This window comes from Bison bison, unplaced genomic scaffold, assembly GCF_000754665.1.
Source record: "Bison bison bison isolate TAMUID 2011002044 unplaced genomic scaffold, Bison_UMD1.0 scf7180017864248, whole genome shotgun sequence".
NCBI lineage: Eukaryota > Metazoa > Chordata > Mammalia > Artiodactyla > Bovidae > Bison > Bison bison.
In genome coordinates, this window is record NW_011494820.1 from 1,057,198 (window position 1) to 1,064,758 (window position 7,561).

General features: G+C 43.9%; 1 pseudogene; it reads left to right on the forward strand.

Moving 5' to 3' along the window:
- The first annotated feature begins 3,520 nt into the window (after nucleotides 1–3,520).
- LOC104993891 overlaps nucleotides 3,521–7,561 on the forward strand; it is a 17,271-nt pseudogene continuing 13,230 nt past the window's right edge.

A 7,561-nucleotide genomic window follows, 5' to 3' on the forward strand; every position in this document is an offset into this window, starting at 1 on the left:
ATTGCCGGGAGAAATCTCAATAATCTCAGATATGCAGATGACACCACCCTTATGGCAGAAAGTGAAGAGGAACTAAAAAGCCTCTTGATGAAAGTGAAAGTGGAGAGTGAAAAAGTTGGCTTAAAGCTCAACATTCAGAGAATGAAGATCATGGCATCTGGTCCCATCACTTCATGGCAAATAGATGGAAACAGTGGAAATAATGGAAACAGTGACAGACTTTATTTTTGGGAGCTGCAAAATCACTGCAGCCATGAAGTTAAAAGACACTTACTCCTTGGAAGGAAAGTTATGACCAACCTAGATAGCATACTGAAAAGCAGAGACATTACTTTGCCAACAAAAGTCCGTCTAGTCAAGGCTATGGTTTTTCCAGTGGTCATGTATGGATGTGAGAGTTGGACTGTGAAGAAAGCTGAGCACCGAAGAATTGATGCTTTTGAACTGTGGTGTTGGAGAAGACTCTTGAGAGTCCCTTGGACTGCAAGGAGATTCAACAAGTCCATCCTAAAGGAGATCAGCCCTGGGATTTCTTTGGAAGGACTGATGCTAAAGCTGAAACTCCAGTACTTTGGCTACCTCATGCAAAGAGTTGACTCATTGGAAAAGACTCTGATGCTGGGAGGGATTGGGGGCAGGAGGAGAAGGGCACAAGAGAGGATGAGATGGCTGGATGGCATCACCAACTCGATGGACATGAGTTTGAGTGAACTCCAGGAGTTGGTGATGGACAGGGTGGCCTGGCGTGCTGCACTTCATGGGGTCGCAATGAGTCAGACACAACTGAGCGACTGAACTGGACTGAACTGGACTGATTGTATACTGATACTCTGTTGCAATTACTAGGACTTCTTTGTGAGTTGACACATTTTACATCATGCAATGTCCCTATTCCTTACTAATAAATGCTTTGATCTGAAATCTACTTTTACTGATATTAACACTAACGTTTGTTTTGTTTCTCTATTAATGTCAGCATGGTGTAACTTTTTCCATCCACTTGTTTTCAACTACCTATATCAATGCCTTTAAAGTGAGCTCACATATAAAGAATAAACTTAGATCACAGTCTTTTAGTGACTTTACCAAGTTCTGTTTTTTAATTGGTATATTTATTTATATTTTTTAATGTTTAGTTTTATGGAGACATAACTGTTTTTTTTTAATTGCACACTTTTCTTATATGCATCTTGGTCAGATTAGACATATAAAACACCCACGATATTACCTATACAACCAAGGTACTACATATACCCATCACCATCAAAATTTTCTCTATGTTCTGTGTGTGTATGTTCCTGGTACTAACTCTTAACATGAGATCTATCTTCTTAATGCATTTGAAGTGCACAGTACAGCATTGTTAAGTACACCAGAGGCCTCTCAAAGATATTCATCCATTCTAGGTAGATACCACATTCTCTTTACTCATTCACCTCTTTTCCTCACCTTTGACCAAAACACTTTAATTTACAACTTTCATAGTATGATGTCCATAATTTCTTGAAATTCTCACCTGACTCCCAGTTTCAAACAGTCAAATCTACATTTTCAGTCTTCATCAGCAGGATCCACCAGGAAGGATCTAGCTATATGCGGAAAGTGACCCAGCACAGGAGCTGAGTCATGCCAAAAGCGTCAGGGAATCCAGAACCACATGGTTGCACTGAAAACCTCAGCCTAGATCACCTGGGATCTGGTCAGATGAGGAAAGTGCCTGCAGTGGGTAGTGGGGGCTCATATGCATGAAGCACTCCATCCCCCAGCTGCCTCCAACACGGGGTAAAGGCGTCAGCCTCACCTACGCCAACAGGCAAGACCCCAGGGCTCACCTGTGCCTCACCTCACTCCCCTGGCACCCTACCCAGTGAGGTGAGTGGCACCACCCACCCACCTACCCCAGGGTAACACACAGAGGGGCCACTCACCTTCTGATGGACATTGGTGTTGGCTGCACATGTTGGCTCTTGTGAACATAGCCTGTTCGAAAGGCCAGTTTTCCCAGCTTCAGTGAAACCTTAGAGGCAGTTGTGGTGAAAGTCAGTAGTACAGCTCACTGGTATGTCCTTTCAAGGAAAGAACACAGTGCCCCAAATTCTTTCCCTGTAGCTTTTATGAAACATGTGTGTGTGTTAGGAACTCAGTCGTGTCTGACTCTGACTCTTTGTGATCCCATGGACTGTAGTCAACCAGGCTCCTCGTCCATGGGATTTCCCAGGCAAGAATACTGGAGTGGGTTGCCATTTCCTTCTCCAGGGGATCTTCCCAACCCTGTGATTGAACCCAGGTCTCCTGCATTGTAGGAGGGTTCTTTATCACTGAGCCACCAGGGAAGCTCTCATGAAATATATATAGCTCTCATAAATACATATATATATACATATATATATATATATATATATATATATATAGTGGAACAAATCCTTCCATAGAAACCAAAAGGGAAAGGAAGATACATTGTTTCCTTCTTTGAAAGCTAGACTGTTTGCAACTTCAAAGTAGCTTTTAGAAGGACCACAGCTACAGGTGTTCTTTACAAGTCACTAGATGCCTTAGCAACTTCCTATATCTTCCTTTTCCTTAAAGAATGCAACCAGAAAGCAAGTTCCTGTGCCTCACACATCCTGGGGCCAAAAAATATCACAGCATCAGAGTTTGGAACAAAGAGAGTTTACTTCAAGGCCATGCGAGGAGGTAGGTGGCTCATGTGTTTAAAACTCCTAATGTTTGTGGATGAAGATTTAGGAACCTCTCCAATGCCTTTGATCTGAGAGAGGGTGTGTCCTCTGGATTGGGTTGCCCCCTGATTGGATTGTCCAATCTCTTCGCCTATAAAAGGAGAATCAGAGGCAGAAGTCAGTAGACTTCAGCAAGTCTGCATCTCAGGAGTGGTCCAAGGACAGCTCTTGGAACTGGGGGAACCTGCACAGACCAGATTTCCAAGCCAGCCTCTTCTGGTGAGTGTAGAAACCACAAGAGAGTGTTCATGTATATGCTTTTTACTTTTGTGCAATCTCTTTATCAGGTAGTGGCTCTTAAAATAAGAAATTGCCTTATTAAAAGTTATTTCTTTGATGTTAGTATTAAGAAATATTCCACATTTTGTACAGTTTTGTGTATGATCCTTTCGTGGGATAATAAGCCAGATTTTTTTTTTTAAATAAAATCACTCTGAAGTAGAAGCAGTATTTGCTCTCAAACAGCAGGCTGTTTACATAGTTCTCTCTGGAAAATGTTTTACCCACAAAGTGCTTCGTTGGTTGGTTTGCTTTTCTTTCTTTTTAAAAATTCAGTTCTCTGCTGCATATGTCATCAGTTTTGCCTTCCCCAATCTCATCAGTTATTATTAATGTTTTTCTTTCCCCTTACTTCTCTTCCTTCATATCTCCCTCTTTCTCTCTTCTGTCTCTGTGATGGCCTTATTGATTATTATAGTGCTTTATTGTGCCGAACACTAGCAAGCATTTTTTACTCCATCAGCTGTTTCTCTCCAGATACTGAGGAGCACGACAGAGAGAAGATGGCACCTCCTCCTACCAGATGCAAAGAGAACTCTGATGAGCAGTCCAGGGATCCCTCTACAGATAAAGCCGGCCCCAAGGAGTCACGCCAGAAGTACTGTGGCAGGGCTAGAACTCGAAAGTGGAGCAGCGCTTCCAGTGGTAGCAGCAGCTCCAGGTCTAGCAGCAGCTCCAGGTCTCCGTCCAGCTGTAGCACCAGCTCGGGCTCCAGCAGCGGCTCCAGCTCACCTTCAGCATCCAGCCGCTCAGGACGTTCCAGCACGTCCTGCAGCTCCAGCTCCAGCTCCAGCAGCTCCCCTGGCTCTTTGAAGCCTTCTTGGCATAGAAGAGGCAAGAGACAGCGGTCTCACTCCAAACAACCCGAAAGGGATGAAAAGGAAGGGAGAAGGCACAGCCCTTCCCCTAAACCCACCAAGCTGCACATCTCGAGACTCACCAGGAACGTGACCAAGGACCACATCCGGGAGATATTCTCCACCTTCGGGAGAGTTAGAGTGATTGACATGCCTGTAGAGAGGATGCACCCCGGTCTGTCTGATGCTTATGTGGAGTTCGAGACTCCAGACGGAGCTGAGAAGGCGCTGAAGCACATGGATGGAGGACAAATTGACGGCCAGGAGATCAGGGCCACCGCTGTGCCACCCCTCAGGCGACTCAGCCCTCACAGGAGAATGCGTTCACCGCCCCCCAGGTGGCGCAGGTCACCCTCACAGAGGAGGAGACGGTCGCCTTCCCCTTGGCTCAGGTCCCAGAAGCGCTGGCAACCCCGCTTCCCTCGCCGCCCCCTCCCCCGGAGCCTCTCCAGCTCCAGCTCCTCCAGAAGGTGAGGGCAGCAACTGCGGCTTATCCCAGGGCAGCAGAGTTCCCGCTGCAGTGGTGTGGGGTCGTGCTTGTAAAGATGCCCTCCACAGTTCTGGCTAGAAAACTCTGGTTCTAGTTCCCGAGAATCTGTTTAATGACAAAGCTAGCAGGGAGGAGCAGAGCGGGCCGGCTGGTGCAACAGCCCCAGCCTGGGAACTCGTTTTTCACAGATGACCTGAGGCCCGTTCCGGTGGCCTGGTGCTGTCCTAACCTGTCCGCCTGCAGACTCCAGCAGTGATGCCATTCCTGTTAGCCTGGCCCTACTCTCCTGCTAGGGTCCTTTTCTGACCTCTAGAGTCAAATACCTCCTGTGATCTGCCCAAAATGGTTCTTTTCACATGTGTACATACACACACACAGAGCTCCCTTCTTCTCAGAAACTCGTAAGTTGAGAGCCAGCTCTACAGGGTCCCCATAGAACCACCCCGGTGGTCCTGCAGGTTACCAAGCATGTCCTTGCTTTTTCATCTTTTATTGTATAGTCAGTACGATACATTTTGTTTTGTAGCTTTGTAATATTTTAGATAATGTTGTGTCTATACTTTGTTGTGTACAGTAAACATAATTGTGTTAAATAAATCTAGGATTAAAGTTGAAAAAAAAAACACCTTTTATCTCATCGACATTCAAATAAACTGCGGCAATGATTTTGTTCAATGAACTTCTGAACCATAGATTTTAGTCCACCTCTTGGCATGTAATAAGTGCACTGTAAATGGGAGGATCAATTGATTTTCCTTCAAAACCAGTAAATAATGAGTGTTGAAAGGGGTAGTGTTAATAACTATGGCAGGACAACAGGAATAAAATGATATTTTTAGTTTTTCACTCTAAAAACATCTCTGAAGACAGCAATGATTGATTTAAAAGAAAGAGCGTACTGATTAGGTTAACATTTGAAGCAGATTATTGTGATTAGAGTGTTAAATGAATTAAGAGAGAAAGGATGTGAAATCATAGTGACAATTGACTGCAGTCTAACTGAAGTTGAGTGACTTTCTGAGAAAACTTTAGAAACTATTTTTGGAGGTTGAATGTTTTCTTTCAACAAAATATCTGAGCTCTTTAGAAGGGCAAAGTGAATAAGTTAGTCTGTCAATGTAAATCATTAAAACTCACATTACCCTTCTCTTCATAGGGTATCCAACTTAGTGAGAAAATCAACATAAAATGAAGAGATGATAATACACATACAATTCAAAATTAGAAAACTAGTGGAGAAAATGCAATATTAACTTTGATGACTGGGTCTGGAATGGTCACTCTGTTCAAACGATGTTTTGCAGGAAGACAGAAAGGTGCCCAGGATTGATTTAAGGGTGGCCGGAGCTCAGAGGCCATAGCAGCAATGCTGGGTCCCCCTGGAGGTGCTCCTAGAGGTATTTTCTGGAGCAGCACAGGCTCTCACCACAGAGCCAGGACAGGTCCAGTCTGCATCCATCCCTGAAATCTCTCTCATCTCCCTCAGCTATGGGAAATTGGGCTGACGTAACCAAGGCCATGACAGAGAAAACTTGAGAACCCAAACAAATTTATAAACTCTTTATTGTGTCTTGAACTTTGAAATCACAGAAGAAAATCTTAGTAAGTACTACCAGCAGTGGGGAGAACTTATCAGACTTATGCAGAGTTAAATCCAGAGCCTGTTGACAGAAGGCATAGCTGCCCACCTCTACTCACACTCTGTCCTTCTATTTATCAGTCGCTCTTTGGCCCTCTGGAATCAGCCTTGCCTCTCCATACTGATAAAACAACTTTATTAAAACTGCACAAAGAGTTCCAGAAAATGTCATTCTTTTCCTTCCTGATACTGTCCCCCTGGGACTTCTGTAGCATGATACCTTTATTCCATGTTCTGTGTGTTCAGTGAAAATAATTATGTTTACTAAATGGAGTGTTTATAAGTAAAATGAATTGTTTATTTAATAAGCAATGATGTGTTTCTTGACTAATGACCAATTATGATGGGCCCAACACTGTGAGGGAGACAAGTTTCAGTGACTCAGACCTATTTTTGATCAGAGCAACAAACTTGCTGGCAAGTCATTTTCAGCATAAATTGTTTCCAAAAAACCTGTTCCTTCTTAAGAATCAAAATTCAAATCTAATTTTTAAGGATACCCATGTAGGACTTCCCTGGTGGTCCAGTGGTTAAATATCTGCCTGCCAATGCAGGGCACGAGGGTTTGATCCCTGATTCCACATGCCCTGGAGCAACAAAGTCCATGTGCTAGAAACAGTGAAACCAAGCACCTAGAGCCCGTGCTCTGCAGCAAGAGGAGGCACCACAATGAGACGCCTGGGCACAACTAGAGACTAGCCTGGCTCTCCACAGCTAGAGAAAGCCGATGGGCAGCAACGGAAGACTCAGCAGCCAAAACCAAAATAAACAAATAAATAACATTTTACAAAATGACATTCTTCAAAAACAATACCCACTTAATTTTTAGGTAACAGATAAAGACGTAACACATAGCATAAGTGCTAATTGATTTACAGTAAAATGTCTTCTGTCTGATTTAGTGTTTGGTACAAAAATGATTAAAAAAAAAAAGAAGGCAACTCATGTTAAAAATGCGAGCTTAACAAAAATAAGCTTAAAAGCAAGCCTAACAAAATAAGATTTTATCATATCAGATCAGTCGCTCAGTCGTGTCCGACTCTTTGCGACCCCATGAATCGCAGCACGCCAGGCCTCCCTGTCCATCACCAACTCCCGGAGTTCACTCAGACTCACGTCCATCGAGTCAGTGATGCCATCCAGCCATCTCATCCTCTGTCGTCCCCTTCTCCTCTTGCCCCCAATCCCTCCCAGCATCAGAGTCTTTTCCAATGAGTCAACTCTTCGCATGAGGTGGCCAAAGTACTGGAGTTTCAGCTTTAGCATCATTCCTTCCAAAGAACACCCAGGACCAATATCCTTTAGAATGGACTGGTTGGATCTCCTTGCAGTCCAAGGGACTCTCAAGAGTCTTCTCCAACACCACAGTTCAAAAGCATCAATTCTTCGGCACTCAGCCTTCTTCACAGTCCAACTCTCACATCCATACATGACCACTGGAAAAACCATAGCCTTGACTAGACGGATCTTGGTTGGCAAAGTGATGTGTCTGCTTTTGAATATGCTATCTAGGTTGGTCATAACTTTCCTTCCAAGGAGTAAGCATCTTTTAATTTCA